Here is a 23,188-nt window from a genome sequence, read left to right on the forward strand (position 1 = left end):
TCTTCATTCCTCAAGTGCCAGATTATAAATGACTGTCTTGAAGACACTGCTATTTTCTTTAATAAAATTATATCTTATTTGCTTGCTACTTCTTTATCCCCCTACTTCCTCTCCAGACTGCAAGGCTCATGAAGGCAAGGATGCTGTCTCTTGTTAACAAATGGAGATACACCCAACATATACCAAAGTGTCTGGCATGTGATGTGTTTAAGAATTTGTTCAATGACTGAATCCATAAATTCTAGCAGACCAGGTCTCCAGTACTTTTTTGACTCCTATTTCAGTGTCTATGCAGTTCAGAAGTATGATTATATAGATTAGAGTGACAGTTCCATGTTAATTATTACTTTGTGTTTTCTTTCTTTTTTCTTTTTTTTTTTTTTATTTTTATGATACAAAATCTTGCTCTGTTGCCCAAGCTGGAGTGCAGTGGTGAGATCATGGTTCACTGCAGCCTCAATTTCCTGGGCTGTAGTGATTCTCTCACCTCAGCCTCCCAAGTAGTTGGGACTATAGATATGCACCACCATGCCCAGCTCATTTAAAGAATTGTTTTTTTATAGAGGTGGGATCTCACTATGTTGCTCAGGCTGGTGTTGAACTCTTGAGCTCAAGCAATCCTCATGCCCCAGCCTTGGAAAGTGCAGAGATTACAGGCATGGGCCACTGCACCCGGCCTACTTTGTGTTTTCTTACACATAACTATACCATTTGTCAAGGTGAGTAAAAAAAAAAAAAAAAAAAAAAAAAAAACTCTATTCCTTGACCCTCAAAGAGCTTAACTAAAATAGGTTCCTCATACTATGCCTACCTGTCCCACGAACTCTTGAAATTCTTAGCATATCAATCAGTTTGTGTTTTTTCTTTCAAAATCCATTTTATTTCTTGTTTCCCCTGCTGAAAGTGGGATGAAAAGGAAAAGAATAAATCTTACTATGGTGCATAATTTTGTTAACACTGAGTAAAAATTCAGAAATAACTAGCCTATTTAGGCTATATGTACTTTGGAAATTAGAGAAAAGAAAATATGAGCTGGAAAAAAGTGTATGTTGCAATAACCATGCAGTAGAGACCATAGATACCTATATCTTTTTAGAAATTGAAATATTTTAATATAATATATAAGGATATATTAGTTAACCATTGAACAACATGGGTTTGAGCTGCATAAGTCCATTCGTATACAGATTTTCATCTACTTCTGCCACTCCTGAGATAGCATGACCAACCCTTCTTCTTCTACCTCCTTGGCCTACTCAGTGTGAAGACAAGTATGAAGACCTTTATGGTGATCCACTTCCACTTAATAAACCGTAAATACATTTTCTCTTCATTATGATTTTCTTAATAATATTTTCTTTCTTCTCACTTACTTTATTATAAAAACTCAGTATATTATATATACATAAAACATACAAAATATATGTTAATCAATTATTTGTGTTATTGGTAAGTCTTTTGGTCAATAGTGGGCTATTGATAGTTAAGTTTTGGTGACTCAAAAGTTACTCCTGGATTTTTGACTTCATGGGGAGTTGGCACTCCCAACCCCCACATTATTTAAAGGTCAAGTGTCTATCTTAACTACTTTCATAGAACTACTATTTTTTTCTAAAATGACAATTATTTTTATATTTATTGTCATTTAATACAGTATTCCCTTAGTGTCCACAGAGTATTAGTTACAAGACCATTGATAAATACCTCAATTCAAGGATACTCAAGTCCCTTAAATAAAATAGTATAATATTTTAATGTAATATACTTGTCATATACTTGTACCTCCCATATACTTTAAATCATCTCTAGATTACTTATAATACCTAATACAATGTAAATGCCATGTACGTAGTTGTCATACTGTATTGCTTTTGTTTGTATTATTTTCTCTCATTGTATTCTTTATTTTTATTTTTTAATATTTTTGATCTAGTTGATTGAATCCGCAGGTGTGGAACCCTCAGATATGGAAGGCTGACTCTGTTAGAAATAACATAAACTGTAGTAGAAATTAGCAATGATGTTATTTTCTCCACAGTCTTAAAACAGCATATTGAGCTAAAAGTTTATTTGTAATACATATATAGCATCATGACAAGAATTCAATATATTTAATAAGTAGTTAGAGAGCAGACATTTCTCTCAGGATTATAGCAACCCATGACTAGGATTATTCAGGTACCAACGTTATTAAATAATATGAGAATTGAAAGAAAAATCAGTATAACATTTAAAATTCATTTAAATGCTCAATTTTAATAGGAAGAAGAACTATATAAAACAAGGTAGAACTAAATTAATAACTGAGCCCTCACTTTCTTATGTGCTAGCTAGAAATGCACTGGTTCTTTCCACAAGTTTTCACTGTTATGCTATGGAAAGTCTGCATTAATTTTTAAAATGCAGTGCACTTTTCCTTAACAGAAAAAATAAAGTTGAATAAGCTGAGAGATGAGAAAAGAAGAACAAACGTTGGAGTAAACATTGCAGCCGAAACTAAAGTAACTGAAGTGAAAATGTTTTCGTAATGAACTTTGATGTTTAACAAGCCCAGACACTTGGAACAGCATAAGCTATATTAAAGCCTTTTATGAAAGGATTATGTTTTGTATGATGAGCGTTTTAATATAAGTATGGTACACAGCTTAAAATATAACTACATTCAACTCAAAGTAATTATGAGAATTCAGGCAAAATTATTTTCTCCTGTACTATCACATTGATACAGAAACAAAAATCTTCTGGAACCTTTCACCGACATGTCTCTCTCTATTTCAATTATTTTTGGCAGTATATATTGCGTCTTTGCCTCAGCTACCTTTTATATCGACAGTTGGTAGCACAAGTCTTTTAACTCACAAAGGGTAGCAGCTCTTCAGCCAATCTGTGATAAAAGGGAAAAAATGAAATCACTATGGAAACTGCAGGAAGGATCTAAAAGCTCTCTTTATAAAGTAAACGTCTGATGTTTGTGACTGCAGGGGTAAAAAATTCATAAATCTCTATGATGCTATCATTTCTGATTTGTTATCACTGCAAATGCCAACTCAATATAGCCTGACCTTAGCTTCATTGAGTGCTGTCGGTTCAGAAACAGTGACTATTCAACAGGAGGAAAAGCCTGGTCGGCAGTCAGGTCTCGGGACTCAGGGGATGTGGTGGGACTGAGAGAAGAAACTAATTTTCTTGGAATGTTTCCTTTCTTTTCTCATTTGACTGGCTTTTTCTTTGAAGTCACAGTGACTTGATGGAATCAAACACACCAAAATGTTATGAACTGAGTTTTGTTGTTTTGTTTTATTTTTTGTCATTCAGAAATGGAGCAAATATCAGACCCAAATTCAAACAGAAAACTGTGTTTTGTCCCATGGACATGTCTACCTTTGATCTTGAATTGAAAAATGCTAACTCTCTCCCTCCAATCAGAAAGCAAATAGATATTACGGAGAAGCCATTCTTACTTCACCACCTTGGGCTCCAGGAGGAAAAAATGAAAACAATTTTGACTACATAAGTCCGATAAATCAAATCTGACAACAGCCAGCAACAGACACCTGTGTCAGGAAGGCATTTCAGAATATCAGTCAGTTCTCAGAAGTTAAGTGACGTTTATAAAAGAGTTGTAGTATTATTCAGATGGGGCTCTTTTTATTTGATTAGAGTTCACCTATGGAAGAGAGACTGTGGGATCAAGAGGACACTGACAATTTCTCCAATGTGAAATTCTTCACATTGGAGGATAGAGTCTAAATTTAGAGCAGATGAATATTCAAGTAAGTAGACCAGTTTCAGCATTACATATGCTACTATGCTTATTTCTCCAATGTTTACAATCAAATACTACTTCATTCGATTTTCAGGCAATAGAAACTCTGGCTTTGTACAAAAGTTTGTGGCAACTGTACGACAGTTGTAATGCATTAAAATGTCAAAGATTGATGTGCATAGTAATTGATTTCATATGGTCATGCTATATTTGGACAATTATAAACATTGCTAATCTAATGTTTCAAGGTACTTATGAACAATTAGCAATTCTGCACTAGCATCTCAAACACACTTTTGATGACAATAATATACTGAGATAAGTTGTATAAATCCCAAAAGGGCTGTTGTGTAAATGATATTAGAAAAAAATCAGAAAATAAAACTAGAGTATTCTAGTAGTAAGCATGCAAAAATTCAGTAAAATTAGCAAGGAGACTCTATTGCTTTTCAATAAGGTGCTTGTTTAAAATAAAAAAAAATGCCATCTGCAATACTGACTTATTTGGACTTCTACTACTATTAATGACTAACTTGGCTGTGTAGCCTTTAACATTTCCACAGTGCTTTCTCATATGTTATGAGTGCTTTCTCATACGTTATAAGATCAGTTATACAGAATCAAATGGAAGTGTGTGTTTGGGTACCCTAACATAAATACAGGCATACTTTAATTTGAAAATATTTAAATGCCTCATACATACTGACTTCACTGATTTTTTGTGTGTGTGCTTATAATGAAAGCCAATTATCTGTGGAGAAAAACTTGACTGGGTGGAAGGAAATTAAATTGTCTTTAAAAGAATTCCTTAAATAGCAATAGCTAGGGAAAGGTCCAGTAACATTTTAGGTCAGGAGTATAATGACTTTACCATGTAAATAAATCATGCTTTATCCTGACTTTTATTAGAAGATTTGGATGGAGAAGACTCCACATGACAGAAGGAAGGGTGATGAGCACTTTCTTGTGATGCTCTGTCTCAGAATAATACTCTACCAATCGCTGTGCAGATCTGCCATCAGCTGTTGGAGAAGCTGGGTAGTCATGTGTTACTTAAAGAATGGGATGTAGAATAATAACATATGTCTAGTAAGAAAAATTTCTAGAATGGCAATTCTTGAAGAAAATATGCATGTTCTAGAATTTCTGAGATTTTTCAAAAATGCTGTACAAAATAAATGTAGGAAAATCTTCACCACTTTTTTTCTGCCCAATTCCTTGGGGGAGTTTCCCAACTTCTATGAAATGCTTATGTGTTAAATATCAACTCTCATCAATCAGCTACATGGACATTTATTTTCACTGTGCTGTAAGCCCCAGACTACTTAAGAGCGCATTCATAGAAACATTTATGGAAAACATATTGTTTCATTTTCATATGCAGCAATACATGTCCTTTCCCTTTGTTACCATTCAAAATGTTCACATTCTGGTCTCCGTGTGCATGTTCTTAGAGTTGACTTCCAGCAGCTACCTTTGAATAAAGAAGGCAAAATTCTCCATTGTTACTTCTAAATATCTGATTGCTTACTAATTAATGAGTAAAATTCTTCATTGAGCTTTTCTGAAATGAATTTATCTAATTTAAACTGTAGGTCAGGAAGTTGATGAGGTGGACTTTGTAAAATGTGTTATTACTTTGCAGTGAGAGGATTGTTAGGGAAAACGCGTATCTTTCCTTCTACTAATTACCAAATGGTCATACTATAAAATGTTGTAAGCATGTAGCTGGTATGAAGTAACTCCTAGTATTTTCCATTAAATGTTCCATCACTTTTTAGAACATCACTCTCAGAAATACTGTTTTCACTTAGTTATGGATTAAGTGGAAATCTAATGTTTCTTCTAACCTGGATCTTAAATACTGAAAAGCCTTAGTTTATGTTGCATAATACGTTTTCTAGTCAGTCAAAATTACATGATCATATTTTTCAATATTTCAATTTCGAATGTAATAATGGGCATAATTTCCTCTCACACCTGCAGAAATTTCATCTCTCATGTCGTTCTCCAACTCTCAAACAAGTACATTCCTATGGAATAGAAGTTACCAGGGAATCTCTTCATGTCACTCTATACTCACCATCTAAGGAGGGTCTCAGAAGTTGTTCATAGTTTTGCGTTATTTTATTTCTATTAGCAATACTCTGTAACACTGCTACTAATTTCTAAGTTGCGATCATCAGAAATCTTGATTCCGCACGAGCTTTCATGCCAAACCCGTATTCGCTCTCTAATCTCAAATCGGCCAACTGAGATAAGATGAAGACTTTTAATTAGAATTTTAATATGTAATCTAAGCCATTTGTAGATTATGCACAGAGGTGATCTTCTATGTATTTAATAACTGCATGGAGAACTTAGATTGTGGAGAGATGATTTTTAACTTTGGTAGAGTTGGGTTACTTTTAGCATTCCCAGAGAGACTGTCAGAAGTTATGTCACCATGAAGTTTATTGTGTGAATGAATAACTGAATGTAGCTGGAGCATGTCTTGGGGAATGTTATAAAAATCAGAACAGTCTGTAATATAAAGAAGAGATTCTGTTTTCCTTTCACATTTTTTTTTCTGGGAAACCTAATTTTAAGTTGCTCACATCAAGTGATGTGGATGAAAAGGGTTAGATACCCAATAGATTCTCAGGAGCATTAGCCTGCCCCTTACTACTATTAGTGAGTGGTGCCTCTAATCCTCAAATGTTTATTTCTTAAAATCCTAGCACATGAAACAGTTATGGTTTGTTTTCTTTCAAGAAACAGTTGGCATTTCATGTTGGACTCTTGCTTGACATGAATTATTTGGCAAATTAGGGACTGAAGTGTGAATTATAAACTCAGAGCTATATAATGGACCTCAGGGGTATTCTAGGGACAGATATTTTAGTAGGGACTTCACAAAAAATTTTATTGAGAAAGAAATGATGCTTTTGCATACTCATGAAGCATATAAAACATGTATTTTGCACAAGTATGATACTTCTTTATGCACACACACACACATCCACACTCTTTATGGTGTCTCTGTGTTTTATTTTCATGTGCCCATGACTCTCATTAATGGTGATAACCCTCTGTATATACCTCTAGAAAATAATGGAGCCTGACTGTGAGAACTGTCTGTATTCAAACATGTTAAGAGCTGAATATTTAAAATTTGTTTGGCTCACCAAGCTTGGCTTTCTGAAGACAACAGAAGTGGGATAGAGAGATCAAAAAGAAAAAAAAAATCATAAAAGGTAATAACATCTAGATGGGTCCTGGGTAATGCTCTAATTGAATGTACTTACATCTAAGTCTTATCACATGCTTAGGAGTGAGCGCTTAGATGCCTCTTTCAAACTGCAACATTAGTCAGTCACCGGGGCCTTTCATGGAAGCTGTCACCTCCACTGTGATTCAGCTCTGTTCTATATGTGTACCTACCTATAATCTATCCTACTTTCTTTCACTGAATGGGCTTCTGCTATTTTGCTGTTAAGATAGTAATGTGAAATAAGGTTGTCCTTTGACCTTACAAAGATACACATGTTCTTTAAAATGGGCTTGAAAATAATCAGTTCATGCCACTTAGAAGAAGCAGGCTACAAGATTCTCTTGTTTTGTTCTTGGCTTATAGGTTATGATGAGTTTAGTCAGAAACCCCGTATACTTTTCTCGTCATTCAGCCAGTCTTTTGAAGTCCTTTCTCTTCTGAACATAATAGAAGCTCTCCCTGAGTAGAAACCACAAGGCAGCTTTTTCAGAAGTCACCAAGTTAAGCAATTTTGACTTCTGAAAGAGTTTCTAAAGCCTATATTAATTGCTCAGTCCTAGCTAAATTAGCATGACCTGAAATATTTTTAAAATGCTGGGATTAGGACAGGAAACAGTATGAAAGGAGGTAACTGTATTTTCTAGGTTGTTTTTTGTTTGTGTGTGGAGTTTTGAAACGTCACGCAATCTCTTATTAGTTTCTTTCTAAAAAATAAAGAATACAAATGCTAGATATTTAGAAGAAGCTGTTTGGCAGTGCGCAGATATGTTCTACACATCTCATTACCATTAACAGGCATGCATGGCTAAACCTCCCCCTATTGCACTGAGGATTTACCCTCTGGCTTTGTTAAGTGATGCCTGAGTGTGGATTTTACAAAGGAGTTTCATAACCATTTTCTACACTATGCAGCACACCTACTATATCAGAATATGCTTCTTGGGTGAATGGTAGCGATTAATGAGAATTGATGTGTATTCAAAAAAAATTCAAAGAGCTTGTATATTAAGTCTTCCGGGGAAGGAGAGTTCCATCTCTTATTTTAACTAAATGACAAGCTACTTTTTGTTTTTCTATTCCTTGTCTTCTAGTATTGCTAAACAATCAAATGCAAGGTATTTTGTCTTCTTTCACTCCTTAAAAGAAAATCAATCAATTAATACACAAAGATAAAAGTGAGAAACCTACTGTAATCTACTAAGGTCCAGGAATTTAAAGAATCAAATGTACCTTCTGGGTTTCAGAATCCATCGGGGAGAATGTAGAGTAAGTTATTTTTCTCTGACCTTCCCTAATTTTGTCTCACTGCCTTAGATATATTTCAGACACTGGTGCAGTACTGGGGGTGGGAGGTGTTTTGGGGTGCTTGAGAAAGCAGTGGGATCTAAAAAAGAGACACCAAAGACTCTAGTCTCTAGGGAAATAGGTCTGTTGGGGTGGCTTTTTGTGCAGGTTTTCAATGTGCCACACCCCTGTGCAAAAGGTTGGGACCCCTTGGCTTTATTCACCCGGTTTGTGTTGGAGTATATATATTTACACTCGGGATGTTTTGAGCAACCCTTATTCCTCTCTTTTTAAATCGGCTGCACTGTTCATCTTGAATATCAAGGTTTTCCTATACTTGCTAAGTCTTGCTCATGTAATCTAATGCTTCATTTCTTCCCCCAAAAATAAGATATTTGCATCAAATTCAGCATTTCAATAGCAAAAATCCCTCTTTGTAAAAGATACAGGATTAGTTTCTGCTGTGAGTTTATCTGTATCATCTCCATTTATTTCTCAGGGGTGATGAGAAGACTTTGCATTTGACCAAAAAGCACTAGTAAATAAGGAGTTAAAATGAAGGCAGGCTCGCTGGTTTGCTGAGATCTGTCAGAGTCTGACTGGCTGGCTACATATCTGTCTCTGGAACAATAGGTACCTGTATTCTGCACGGACTGCTGGGCAGCACTAGCACTCTGGAGAAGGTCTGCCGCTGTCTGCACTTTCCTGGTGAGAATCCCCAATGACAGTCCCACTTTTCAGTGGAGGAGAACAAAATATCTGTCTACTCTCTTGAAGAAGGACACAGCTTTGATCATATTTGTTCAGGCTTGACTTGGCCGGAGGTTTTAGGTTCTTAGTCTCAAGTCAGCAGTCTCTCTCTCTCTCTCTCTCTCTCTCTCGCTCTCTCGCTCGCGCTCTCTCTCTCTCTGAAACACACACACAGAGACGCACACACACACAAGCACACACATACACAAGCGCAAATCCTCTCTTTCTCTTTCTCTCATTTCCCCTCATAGGTTCTATGCAGGCAGATGAGTGTCACAGCTGTAACTGAGGCACAGAGCAGTACACACAGTGGAGCCGATTTCCGCGATGGCGAGAGGGGGCACCGGAGGTGACAACAATAACAAGACTGTCCTTCGGACAAGTTTTAGGTAAGAAAATATTTATGCCCTGATTCTTGTGTTTCTGCACTTTGTGTCTGCAACATTGGGATAGAAAGCGACTCTGGATAGGGAAATATTTTTGTGAGGGTATCATCTGTGCTGTCACTTGCCTGCAAACCTGTGTTCTCGGGGCTTTGTGTTACTGGAATCGTCGGATGTGAAGTGTGAGCGGAGCTGAGTGGAAGGGTGAGCTGCTTTTTGTGTCTGTCTGGTGATATTCAGCATGCTGTTTAAATTTATATGTGGAAAAAAATTCTGTTTGATGATAGTTAGCAATGTTTTGTGCAACGTAGAGCAGCATATGGCCATGCAGAATTCAAGGGATGCTCTTTCATTCTTAATTTGTAATTATTTTTACACTCAACTGTACTGAGGTCAGAGAGTTTCAGAAATTAATGAGATTCCCTGTGGAGTTCAAATAGTAATATCTACGTGAGCTGTCACAAAAAGATAAGATTATGATGGTATGTTTTCAACATAGATTTAACTGTCTTATTTGGAACATACTCCATTTGAAATATATATGAAATGTACAATAGTTTATGGAAGCCTATATGTTTTTGGAAATTAGTCGTTTTTTTTTTAATGATGAGGAGAAATTGACTCAAAATTAGACTGTAGAGGATGAACACTTTGTGTAGAGATATTACTAAAACTTAATAGACATTATTGTTATGGCAATAGAGAATGTCTTATACTTTCGAGGAAATAAGAAATAATGAATGAGTCGCACGCTAAAAAGAAATCTGCAAATGTGTTTTCATTTTAAGTAATACAAAAAAACTCAGCAGATATTTATAGTGAAACATTGCTGGCATGAACAAAGAAGCAAGTGTACACATAGATGAGAATTCTTTGTCACAAAAATGAGTCCAGGACATCGATTTAGGAGGTTAAGTGATTTTTATGTTCTTAGTGCCCCACAAAAGGGAGTCTATTGGGATGAGTCCAGATATTTAAAAATGTACCAAAAACTTTCATTTCCCACAATTTAAAAGCATTGTTTATGTTCCTGATACAACACATTGTTTAAATGAGGGGGACCGAAAAGCAGTCTGAATATGCAGTAATCGGGGCTAAAGATGGTTTTTATCCCCAGGTCCCCATTTACAAGATCCATTCGGAGCTTCCTGTGATATATTGTTATGTAAATACTGTTCAGCCAGGGAAAGCAGTACTATGGAGATTCAATTTACTTTGAAAGTTGTTCATTATAGCAGGGATGAATGTTATTTATTTGATGTGATTCAAAGGCTGGAAATGACTTTTTCATTGTGGCGCCTTTTGTAATGGGTGCAGGGTGATCTAATCTTTTTAATTTTGGCTTTCACACCAGTGGAGATGAAAAGAGATCTGAACTCATTTATCGGTTGCTAGGTCCTTCTGGAGGCCCAAGTCCTGTTGGTGGTTGCTATGGCCAGTCTGACCTCAATCTCCGTGGTTTTGGGGACTTAGCAGTCTTTTTTTTTATTGAGGAGCATGTACCTTGATTTATGTCCAAAATTGTGGCTGAACGTCTTTGTCTGCAAGTGATAAATGGTGCCGAGCAATTCATCAGTTCTTACAAGTAAACACTGCTGTCCCACTAAAAATATGTTTTGTTCTGAGTTAATGGTATGGAACAAGGCAGCCTCCACAAACAGCTATCTTTTATTGTGGAGGGGCCACTGAAACTTGGAGCAAAGTGGAGGAGATTGGCATTCATTTTCTTGTACATTAGCATTTCATTTGTGATTCGGATGATGCAGCTCTAGGTGGATTGACTATGAAAGGGTGAGCCTTCCATCTCCTTACCTTCTCTCTAGTTGGGGTGCCTGTGAAACCGGCAGGCTCTCTCCAAATGCCTGGATTCTGCTGGGGGAGTAAGAAGTCAGGAGTAGTTTGTCTGATGGTATTGGGATCTGCTTTGCAATTGCCAAGCGCTAAGGCACAAGCTGGCAGATGTGCTGCGGCTCTGCTACGGGCGGCTCTGTCGCCTTCAGTCGCAGGCTGGTTCTTTGGGGGAAAGTTGTATCCAATATTGGTGACTCCCGGGAATAGTCTGTTTGTGTGCTACTTAATGGTCTCTAGGCTTCCTTGTCTTGTAGAACCTTGTTAGAAAGGAGCCTTGGTGATTAAGAGGCTATAGAGTACACAGCCTTGCTTAGCAGATGAGCCCTTATTCATTTCCCGTTTCCTTAAAAACGGCTAATTGATGGATGCTGCAGAAAACATGCACTCTGCTAATAAGATGCTGATGACAAAATAGGTATCAGGAAAGGCATTTATTGCTTATAAGCACCATCAGCTTCCTTTCGAGTGAGATTGTGGCTTTGTAGTAAAGTTTTTTTTTTTAAGTAATATGCTAATAGTTTTATTCTAAATCGGCCAGCGCTGAATATCTTCAGGAAAATGGGTTCCATGAGAAGTGACATCCTCCTCGAATCAAAAGGTAAAAATTCAACATTTTTAAAAGTGCAATTTTCAAACCGTTTCCTCTACTTCTTGCCAGTAACATTGGAAAACTGCTCTCTAAATATAATTATTTAAAATTTGATTTTTTTAAAACATTAAAGGTTTAAAGAGAAGAGCTTAGAGAATTTGATTGTTAGTCATTTTCTGAAGATTGGCTAGCTTTGGTGATAAAATGCAAGCAGGTGCTCCCTCTGTTTCCCTTCAGCCTTGAAAATAAGCAGCTTTTTATTTCTTTAGAGAAAATGATCATTTTGGAGATCAATAAAAGTAATATTTATTTTATGTGGATTTTATTTCTAGAACTAGTAAATTAAGAACCAGGGTTAGGTGATGTCAAAAGGTCTCTTCTGGCTTGAAAATTCTTTACGAAGTACCAATTTTCTAAAGGAGCCAATAAGCATGCCTATATTATTGTAATCGCACTTATTCAACCAATGTTTAGCTTTCTTTAGTAGAGCAGCAGCAAAAGTTCCATGCTTCGGCGTACAAGTAATCAGTGTGGCTTGAAGTAATTTCCAAATAATTGATTTTTGAAGGTATTAAAAAAACCCTGATATGTTAGTGCTTTATGAACTCTGGGGTTTTACAGAGCTCAACTTGTGGCTCCTTTACTTGGGTTTCTTACTTCAAGTCCTCTTGAAGGTAATATTTTATGTAAGTGGTTAATTTCCCAAGATTTAATTTTAGGTATTTGGAGACAAGTACTCCTCGGTATGTATCTATTATGTATATGAACACATTTTAATATAAAGTGTCTTATAAATTTCACATTGTGTTTTGCTTTGCTGTTATTTCAAAGGATTTAAGTGAATGGTGGATAGTGCTCAATTTCCTGAAATGATTAAATTCACTCTCTGAAGAATCTGGGGAAAAGGCCTGTAATGACATTTTGATGACTTTCATTTTAAGGTGTAATAGAAATTGAGTAAAATGTTTTAATAGCTGTTCTCTAATATCTCGTTCCAAATACAATGTTTTTATTGCTCATTCTAGCTTACAATTTTCTGGTGATAATAATGTTGGCTGGTAATTGTTTCTTGCGTAGAAATCATTTTATCCTTATGTAAAAGTTATTTCAGAAAAGTCTTCATGCATTTATCTCAGCTGAAGCAATTGCATTGAACTCTTGAGATAAAACAGTGAGTATTTCCAGATTGCGCCTACTTTAATTTGACACTTCCTTAGGAGAATTAGGAGTGTCTTAAAGGGAAGAATATTTGATATGATAGTTTGTAGTTTAAGGAGAAAAACCAAAGAGGCATGCAAGTCAGAGAAAGCTGAGAAAAGAAGGAAAGAAGGAATAAATACTATGAGTGATTTTACTTTGCTTGGTTTTACTTTGTTTGCCAGATGTCATATATGTTTTAAAATTTAAAATTGGACTAAGAAATAAAAAATGCATGTAAATATGCTGTTGTTATAGCTATCTTCTTTATTAAATAGGTAGGTGCAGAGATATAAACGTGATAAGATTACAGCTAATGTTACCAGGAACATCTTTGCACCTCAATTCTTTCAGGAGATGTACACACAAGTAACGTTAATCACATAGCTTTTAAAGAATCATATCTTTTGGGAGCTAAAGTTATGACATATTAGATCAATTTTCGTATAAGTCAAAATGAAATCCTGACATCAATTTTTCTGTGCAAGTTACACAAAGCCAATAGCTTCCAGACTGCATTGTTCTAAATGCTAATTAGACAAATTTTTATACAATTTAACTTGATTATAGTAAATAATTAGTCAGAATATAATATTGCTGAATTAACACACCATTAGTGTAATTTTTTAGAGAAGTAAAATTAAGCTCTGGCATCTGATTACATTATTCTCTCCTGATATGTTTACTACATTTCTCCAAGTTTGCTTTCTTCTTGTCATTATGTTCCTTTTCAAATACCACTATTACAGACCAGCTATTATAATACTTACTTATAGTTTCTTTCTGCCTACTATAATTCTGCCTTTGTCTTTGTGCTGTGCCATTATTCTTATCTGTCACCTAGAAAGTTGTATTGAATTTGAAGCTATTTATCTGACCCATTTGCCTGAATTTGGGTGAGGCGGGGGAAAGGCTAAAACTTGGTTCATTAGAAATTGTGTATGAAGTGCTAAAAGATTTGAATTGGCTTTGGTATGTTCACGGGATTGATATTAGGATATGGATTTTCTTAGTAGTAGCCAGTTATTTGTGTAATTCAATAAAATCTTTTTTTTCAGCTATCTTGGTTTATTTTCCACAAAACAGAGCATCGTCTAGGAAATTTATTATAAAGAATGCACTGCCAGGGAGGGGCCCTCTTAGATAGCTAGTAAAAATATCACTCCGAGTTACTGTTCTATCTTGTTGGCAAGGATTCATGGTAAAGCTTTATCTACAGGTTTTGTATTTAATCATCTTTGTGATCCAACAGCAAATTTTCATTTGTTTCACTATCAGTTGGATAGCTGTTGTTTAAATGCTACCAGAATGATTTAAGAAAAAAGTTATCCTAAAAAAGCTTAATTACACAATCTAGGACTCACTAATAATTTATTCAGATTTTAAAATGTGAACATTGTATTTGCTTAATGGTGTTTATAATCTCTTTTTCAAGAGAAGGGCTATATAGACTCGTTACGTCCCTGAATCCTTCTAAAGTTGCTAGACTTTATGATCCTATAATACTACACTGTATATTGTACAAAACCTTTTTGCATCCTTACTAATATCTCTAAGCCGTTCATTCATGCCCTTTATGTTAGTTGACATTATTTAAGCACAGTGTTCTTGTGATTTATAAGTCTGTGAATTTCCTGTGTTTTTCTGACAATTGAGTTCGTAGTTCAAATGCAGTTACTGAAGTATACTAGTAGGTTAGTAGTTTCCTTAGAGAGATACAAGGTAACACACAGTGGTCAGGAACATATGGTTTGTAGTTAATTATCACGATCTCAAGTGTTTTAATATAGTTTACCGAAGAGATCCTAAAACATGCAGAATTTCCAGAAAATATTTAAAGAAGAATTCAATTTGCTAGAAATTGGAAACATGGAAGTCAAATGAATTATTTTAAAAATCTCCTCCCATATGGATTTAGAAAGCATTCATTTATTCATTCACTCATGCACCAAATGTTGGTTCAGTGCCTACCATGTGCCAGACACTATTCTTGTGGCTCTTGATTTGTCACCATTAGTTCAGTATTTAATATGTTTTCCTGATTTTGTAGATTATGGGAATCTTACTAGTGATTTATACATCATCAGTGAATCATACATTGCAATCCAAATTATTTTGGAGCATATATTTCTCTTTTCTACTCTTTAAATGGCTTAAGATATATATATATATTCTAGGCATATATACCAATTTAGTAAAAGGGGAAAGATTTATACAATCTGAAGAGAAACCAATGTGTGTGTGTGTGTGTGTGTGTGTATACACATTTACAATATATATAATTGTATACAATATATATAAATGTATACAATATATACAATTTAGAAGAAGATATTGGTAAAACAGTCAGAATGTGCTTCAAGAAGTTATCTTATTGATATGTATTTAGAAAGTCTAAATTTATCCCATTTTCCTTATTATTCAGGCCCACTCTGCAGCAGACACTAAATTGGTTTTACTGTTTTTATGCTTCCTTCCAATGCTTCCTGTATTATTTTAAGGGATTTCTAATTCTAATTATGAATGGCTAACATTTTCCTTCTATATGCCAGACTGTGTGCTAAGACCTTTACCTTCATTTTCTAATTTAATCTCCTCAGTCACTTTATGAGAATGGTATCATCATTACGTCTGTTTGTAGATGAGGAAACTGAGGTTTCGAGAAGTTAACTTCTTCAGGGTCACAGAGCTAACGAGCAGCTGAGATGACTTAAAATCTAGGTCCTTCAGGTGCCATTAATTTTTGTTGTTATTCAACACATATTATTGAGCCTCCGTAATGTCCTAGGCTTGTTCAAGATGTTCAGAATAAAGCAGTGGATAGAACAGGCTTTAAAGCCCTGTACTTTATTGCCCAAGTCAATGTCCTTAGAATACAGGTACCTCATAACTACCTTGAGGCTTTTATTATGTTATTTTCTTCTGCATTCAGGAATTCCCCAGAGCCAATAGGATACAATTTTAAAATGTCAAACCTTTTTAGATCTCATACCATTTGGCTTCAGTCCTTCTTTCCAACTGTATCATTGTCTATTTCTAAATAGGGATGGTCTACACTGTAAGGCTGATTTGCTCATCACCCCCACAAAGTTTGTCTTGCATTTTTTCTGTTCATTCCTGCACCTGAAATAATTTTGCCACTGCCTTCTCAAAGCCTTCAAACCTTCAATGTCTGGGTCAAAGCCCTTGGCTCCCAGGAAGCCTGTTTTAGAAATTAAATCCCCAAGTTCTTTTATCTGCATTGATTATTTAACACCTGACAGTTGCAACAACTAAGATGATTTGAGCGAGATAATGCTCCACATTTTTTACCGTGTCTGTGTTTGTAGGTGTGCCCAACTGACATACTGGCTAAGAGTTCAGGGTCCCAGCAGTGAAATAAGAGAAGAATATTAAAAAGATAGGACCCGAAGACTAGGAAGTAAGAGCCTCCACTGCCTAGCACAGTGCCTGGCATAGGGTATGCAGTTCATACATGTTTTAGGCCAGGAAAAAGGAGAGGAGGGGAGGGAGGAGGAAGAGAATGACAATGGAGGAAAGCTTGCAGGGAAGGAGAAAATAATACTCCTAAAATCATAACCTAAGGCCTTTAAAGATCTTTAAATGTTTATATTAGGGTTAGAGATATCATTAAGGAATATATTAATATATGCAATACATTTTTGATTTTTCCTGGAATAGATTGTCACTTTTATCTACATTAATACACTTGATATAGAATGGACTTTCTGGTGTTTCTAAGGGAAAGTGCAATTGTTGTGTTTGTGTGTTTTCCATCACAATTCAGGCCTACAGTGCTGTTAACTCTAGGTTGATTTTGCTGTTTTACACTCTAAGTGATTATTTTTCTATTTCCTGGGATATATTTCAGTATCATAAAAGTTGCTTACCACCCACCACTCCCCAAAAAAGAGCCATTTCCTTAACCATCATAAAGTTTTATTAGCTAATAACTCATGTTGGGTTTTTATTTTCAATAAAAGCCGAATTCAACATTCAAACTCCTAGTGCAAATCTCCTCTATCAATAAACAGTACTTGTGGTTAATTTTATTTATATTTTTGCTTGATTATATGCAAAGGTGTAGCCTCGAAATCTTAAGAGAGATACGTGTCTGTATTTTTATGAACACACAAACCAAGTTATTAAGATAGAAATTTTACTTCATAGGAAAATCCAGGTGGATATTTTAAAAAATCAAGTACTACATCTGACCTCTGCTGTAAGGCTGTTTTACTGGCTGTAAGAGTCAGATTAATGTAGATAGATATAAATATAGATAGGGCTTCCTTCAAGGAGGTATTACTTTTGCATAATATATGTGTAGCGTGTGTTAATTTTCCTGGGTGAAGCAAGCTAGAAAAGTTGCTTCTTAAACCAGTGACTGTAATAGGTTGTGTGTATCCTCTAACTTATATGGGAGGACCCTGCTGAAGCAGCCCCATTCTTTGGGAATTCCTACCTGCTAGTGGAGATAAGTGAGCATAAAGCTTTGGCCATGAGGCTTTGAGCTGTCCTGCTTTTAAGAAACAAGAGATATTTCCACAGTCTGTCTTGTAGTAGTAGTAGCTGAACAGCCCGTGAGAGTTCCAGAAATGAACTGTGCTCCAAATGCTTATCACATGCTGTGTTGATGTCGGTAAAATGCAGAGGATGAGCTGGGCTCCCCTTTAACCCTAACTTTCTATGGTGATTTCATTTTGACACTAATTTCAGGCATGAACCTTGGCCCTTAGCTACAGTGTGTAACTGTTGGCATCTCACTGCCACCTGGGTGCACAATGAGAGTAGCAAATGGAGAACAATATTTAGCCTCTGTGATTTGCCATAAGAACGCACAACATGCAGTTGGAAAGGGAAATATTTAATCAGCCAGTTTTCTCAATGCAGTCCCTATCAGTTGAGTTGGTTGAAGATTTTTTTTCCTCCATATTAACGGCTTGTTTTGTCACTGTGAAGATAGATCCTTTGGCTTCCTCTTGAATTCTTATTATGCAAATTTGGGGACATTGCATATTAATTTGAACATACAAGCATAAAGGAGATATTTTATGCCAAATTCATAGCTCACTTTGGTCAAAAGATGTTTTTAAAAAGCTCCTGGAGTCCTCTGTTTTGTTAGTTGGCCGTGGACTTAATATGTGAAAGGCTGTAAGTGACGCACGAATAATACCATTCCATTTTTAGGCATGTTGTATGATGATGCTGTTGATCTTTAAAAGAAATTCCATTTGGTGACATTTACAGAAATAGTTTTGTGTTAGCAGCTTTTAATTTTAATTTTAAAAAATATTGAGAATGGTGTAACTTTCAAGTGGTGAGGAAGTCATCTAGAAGGTACATACTTACGTAATGGAAACGGGAGACATACATGGACTCTCATCAGATGTTGTGCTTATATTCAGTCCAGGGAAACGGTTTGACAAGTAAGAATATGGTATAGTGCAGAATGCCAGTATAAACAGGCAGATCGCCTTAAAGACTCAGATCCATTTTATTTTAAGCCTGATGTTTTTAAAGTGCTAGGAAGATCCGAATCCAGAGTCAAGTAGTCCTCACTTGAATCCTGCTGATTCAGTGCAATGCAGTCCAGTCCGTGACAATTAACTCAGTTACTTACTGATTGGATCTCTAATATTTATAAACTCTTTAAACTCCTCCAGTCAATTATCTCTTTGATAATATTATTTTATCTTTTGGTTGGGTAACTAAAATAAGATAGATGGGTACATATGACAAAGAATTTCTGGTTCTTTCCCACAAAAGAAAATATTTCAAAGAGTTCAGAATTTCTACATGGTTTGGAAATGTAATTTTTCATTCCAAGTTGGGTAAAAGTTGGTATAGTGTACAATCTTTTAGACTAAAATGGTTTTGCTTTGACCCCAATAATCACAATTATTATTATAACTTCAGAAAGATGTTCAATCATTCATTCACTCAATCATTCAATTGGCTTTTTTTCTTAATTGTCTCATCTGAACAGTGTTGCTAATGGCACTGTGAAGGATTTTATAAAAGGAGAAAATATAATCGTTCTCTCATCAACTGTAGTAGAATTGGAGAGAAAAGAAAACCTTGAAGAACTAATTGAATAATATAATAAAATTACTGTTAGCAATCATACTTTAGTAGTGTGAAGGGAAAAGCTATTTCTGCACAGGTAGAAAGCAGTATTAACAATCAAATATAACTTTTAGGCTTAGAATATAGGTTCAGATTATTTGTTGTGAGAATAATGAGAATATTCAGAATAAAAGCTAATTCTTGGAAATGAATTTTAGAATTTTCGACTGATTTCATCAGCAAAAACATAAGGCTTTCATTTCATAAAAACTTTAAAAAATGTAACTATGTCATCCTGTTAGTGATTAATTCAACTGTCTAAAAATTACAAATATTTTACTTTATTGAAGGTTTATAGTAAAATACGTGTGTGTGTATCGAAGGCTGGGAAGGGCTTGGTGGATTTATTGGTGCCCTTATTCAACTTTGCAATAGTCTTCCGTAGTTTGGACATGAATGTAAATTGAACTGTTTTAAAAATAGTTTACATCACTGCCTGTGCCTATCTTTTGAAATATGTCAACTTCCTCACTATCTTGAGAAGATAGGCTAACACATTCTATGTGATGGAAAACTTTTCAAAGCTGTCTTTCACATCCCAGGATGTGTAAAGCCCTGCCCATAGCTTCATTCTCTGGCAGAAATATTATACCATTTACCCACATAGATAAAAACACTATTCCAAATAAAACTTAACATTAAGCAAAGAGCTTTGGTATTGGTTCAATTCTCGCTTTCTATCTCAAATAGGAAAGTTTACTATTTTAAGGAAAAACAACTTTGTATGCATGTTCATAATCATTTTCCAGGAAAGCCAAAGATTAGCAGGCCAAAAAGAATTGGAAAACTTCACTTTAAAAGTCTTGACATTTTTGCCCTTAATTACCTGTGTGTTGAAAAGCAAAGGCCTAGTAATGACTTTATTATTCTCTTCTTTTCTCTGGTGGAGTTTGTGTTTTGTAGATGTAGAAAAAAGAGCCTTGACTATTTCTGGCTTCTCTGCCCAGGGAAGGGAAGAATTGGCTAAAAAAGTACACATTCCTAGCAGACATTTCTTATTGACAGTGTATGGTATTCTGTGAGCTGGGGAAGACACATACCCTTTTATTGGGGGCAGGGGGAGGATGTAGCAAAGGACCAATTTTCCTGAGATCCTATTATGTGAAGGGACTTATACTGGACACATCATGGAGAAAATCAGAAAGAAGGCTGCTTAATAAGACCCACTCCTGGATGCGGCCACTCTCATTTCTCAGTGTCTTTGGGAAGCAAGGTTCGCCATCCACTTGTCTGAACAGATAATGATAGCAGAGGTGCTACACACCTTCTCCCTGTGACTTGTGAATGCCTTTCGTGCTCCCAAATAAGGAACTCCTCTCACTGCTGTCTGCTCTGAGCTGTATTTCATTTTGATAGCCATTTGCAGGAGACACCTTTGAACTCCATGCAATGTAAAAGATGTGGTTGAGAAATTCTTCAATGGAATTTCTTCCCCTTTTCCCCCACCCTCATTTTCCTCTGGGTGATTTACAGCTTGAAGATTAGGTACTTAGAGACAGTATGTCTGACCTACCTTTAAAAATACACATTAAGACACACACAATTTGAAGAAAAAAGAAGCCAAAAAAAAAAAAAAAACCCTTGAGAAGGACAAAGGATTATATATTGAGGAAATATAGTATATGGTTAAATTTAGAAATCAGAAGAGTTGAAAGAAAATATGTGGAAAAAAATTGTTTTTATTGAATTACAGATTCAGCTATTCCCAGTTTCACTTTCACTTGCTGGATCATAATGTCCAATGTCTTCTTCAAATTTAATTTTAGTGTCATGTCTCTAAAGTAAATATGTTTGAGAGTAGGCATACTCACTTTGTTACTATTAGGAGACAATACACCTCTTTGGTACATCTCCAGTGTACTCATTCATAATAATTTAACTTTGACATAAATTGCTCATTGCCTTCTGTCTTTTCCCCAATAAAGTAGCCAAAGTATTTTGAGTAATGTTGCTTCCGAAAACAAATACAACTTCTTAGCTTTCATCTTGAAATATTTAAACGTGAAATCTAAATTGCAGTGCTACATCAATCAGTGTCCAGCAGCACAAATTGATTGTCTTGTCCATATCTTGTCAGTAATCAGTGAGTTTCTACTTCTCAGGTGCATGTTTATTTTTCTAGGCTACATTGATCAGTCATGGTTTCAGCCATTTTTACCTTGGAGTTTGCGCCCTGTGATTTGAGGGCATTGGAAGGCTTTTGAAGGTCTAATATTCTAGTATTTGAGCATACACTTTCAAGAGAGGGTGATTGGAACACAGGCATCTATGTCTGATGGCATTTGGAAGATCTTCTCAGCTGATGTCACCTTTTCTTTTTCACCTTGGGGCTGTAAGAGAAGCAGCAACCTCTGTGGTAGGAAGAGTACAGCCTTTGGAGTCAAACCAAATTAGATTAAAATTCCAGACCTACTACGACCATGGACCAATTGCTTAGTATGTTTGAAACACAGTTTCTTCCTCTGTAAAATAAGGATTCTAATAACGATTATAATACCCACCTTAGTATCTTTTTTTTTTTTTTTTTTTTTTTTTTTTTTTTTTTTTTTTTACCATTTCCTACATGTCAGGCATCATTTTCACATGGACTAAAGGCAAGCATTATGATCCTTCACACTTTACAGGTTACTATACAGAGGTTTAGAGAGGTTAAAAGAAAAAAACACCCAAGAACACACATAGTTGTTAAGTAGTGGGTCCTCTTGTTGATTATCTTATTCCAGTAGAATTTGTTTTTAGGAAAGGACGTGCAGGGTTCAAAAATATATACATAATAAATATGTTTCCCAAATGCGATTTAGTTTAAGCCCTTGGTTATGATATTAGAGATATACTAAAGTATTAATACTGCAGTGTTAAAGCTGTAATTTCTATTTCACCCACGTTGCTGCATCACATACTGATGTTGTTTGAGAGTGTGCTTTTAAGTGGCTGTGGAGGACTATATGCTATGAGAGCTGCTTTATGCTTTTCTTTTTGAAGATGTTGATGGTGCTCTCATCTTGATGAGCACAACTCCTTTTCAGTAAAGATTCTGGATAAATGTCTGTTGCATGGAATTGAATGCTAGTCTATAAGGCAATTTTTATACCTTAGATGAAGAGTGGATGCCATTTGCAGAAGAGCTTGACATTCTCAGGGAGTCATTTTATAGCCTAAAAGAATTTTGTATTTGTGATTATATGACTCTTGATAAAGAATAAAAAAAAGAGAATGATTTACTGGGAATTTAAAAGTTTCATTCTACTGTGGCTTCATCTGCTGCCCATTTGCAGGACACTGATAACTTCAGCTTCTTCTCCTGCTTCATCTGCAGGCTCTTGAAGTCTGTGGGATGCCCAAGTGTGTATAGAAACTCGGAAATAGCACAGTCCCTCTGGTTAAGAATAACATGTCAGTTTTCTTCTCTTGCTTTTGTGTGCTCTCTGGAGCTCACCCATGCATGATGTTCCAGTGGACTTCAAAGGCAAGTCTATGGTTGGATTAGCTCCACAGGACAGAGAGCAAGATAAGAAATAGGCTTAGTGCTATCAAGGCCCACTGGGGAGCTGATAGAGCCAAGCTATGTGGTTTCCAAAATGATTTGTTCATTCATGTCCTCATGGAAGAATAGGCAAATTTGCATAATACTTTCTATTGTATTATCACCATTAAAATTTCTGCATTTTCAAAATGGTGTCTGGACAGTACTCCAAAAGGCTGATTTATGGCTATATAATACCTGCACTTGAGGGGTTGAAGATCTGAAAAAAGAGATATAGATATAATAAATTTGGAATTAGAAAATACTACTAAAGTCATAAAGACATAAAATATTCAAATCATAGGGTAATTTGGGATATTAAGAAAGGAATGGAGGAAAGAATGGTGTGTACTTCAGAAATTGCAACTAAGGGATATTTGCTTTCCAGAGGTTGCCAGCAAAGATGGGCTTCTTATAGAATTCTAGAGCCAGGCATTACTGAGGAAAGGAAGGTGGAAGATTAAGT

General features: G+C 35.6%; 1 protein-coding gene across 14 annotated transcripts in view; it reads left to right on the top strand.

The window, feature by feature from the left end:
• Window positions 1-23,188, top strand: part of LOC134807503 (uncharacterized) — a 162,736-nt gene that overhangs the window by 22,154 nt on the left and 117,394 nt on the right. For 4 of the 14 annotated variants that reach the window (XM_063786003.1, XM_063786004.1, XM_063786002.1 and 1 more), the window contains exons 1-4: window positions 8,123-8,285; window positions 8,803-9,011; window positions 9,305-9,442; window positions 11,826-11,885. The gene's annotated coding sequence lies outside the window, so the exon portion shown is untranslated. Of the gene's footprint in view, window positions 1-6,853; window positions 7,003-8,070; window positions 8,286-8,802; window positions 9,443-11,825; window positions 11,886-23,188 lie in introns of those variants that run through there. The other 10 variants (XM_063786007.1, XM_063786008.1, XM_063786000.1 and 7 more) reach the window with 9 other exon arrangements.

This window comes from Pan troglodytes, chromosome 10, assembly GCF_028858775.2.
Source record: "Pan troglodytes isolate AG18354 chromosome 10, NHGRI_mPanTro3-v2.0_pri, whole genome shotgun sequence".
Lineage (NCBI taxonomy): Eukaryota > Metazoa > Chordata > Mammalia > Primates > Hominidae > Pan > Pan troglodytes.